Here is a 346-nt window from a genome sequence, read left to right as displayed (position 1 = left end):
GCGGCGTTTCTGGGGTCCTGGGTAAAACGGGGAGCCACTGCTGATGGCACGAGCGGCTCTGCCAGCAGGGCACTGCTGTGGCACCCCAATTTCCACAGCACCCACTGATGCCTCGTGGGGTGTGGGGGTCCCTCAGCACCCGGTAACACCACAGCTACGTGGGAACCAGCCCAGTTACTGGGGTGGGGAGGAAGAAGAGCCGTCCCTGGGCCCCGTCCTGGGTTGTCTGCACCCTACAAGACACCGTGCCCCCCAGGAGCACCCCAGGGCTGCACCCCGCAGCCCTCCACAAGCCCTTGCACTGCAGCCCCTGGCACCCCCAACCCCAGACACCCCACAGGTCCAT

The sequence above is a fragment of the Mesitornis unicolor genome, unplaced genomic scaffold (genome assembly GCF_000695765.1).
Source record: "Mesitornis unicolor isolate BGI_N332 unplaced genomic scaffold, ASM69576v1 scaffold21141, whole genome shotgun sequence".
Taxonomy (NCBI): domain Eukaryota; kingdom Metazoa; phylum Chordata; class Aves; order Mesitornithiformes; family Mesitornithidae; genus Mesitornis; species Mesitornis unicolor.
Note: the sequence above shows the minus strand (reverse complement) of the source record.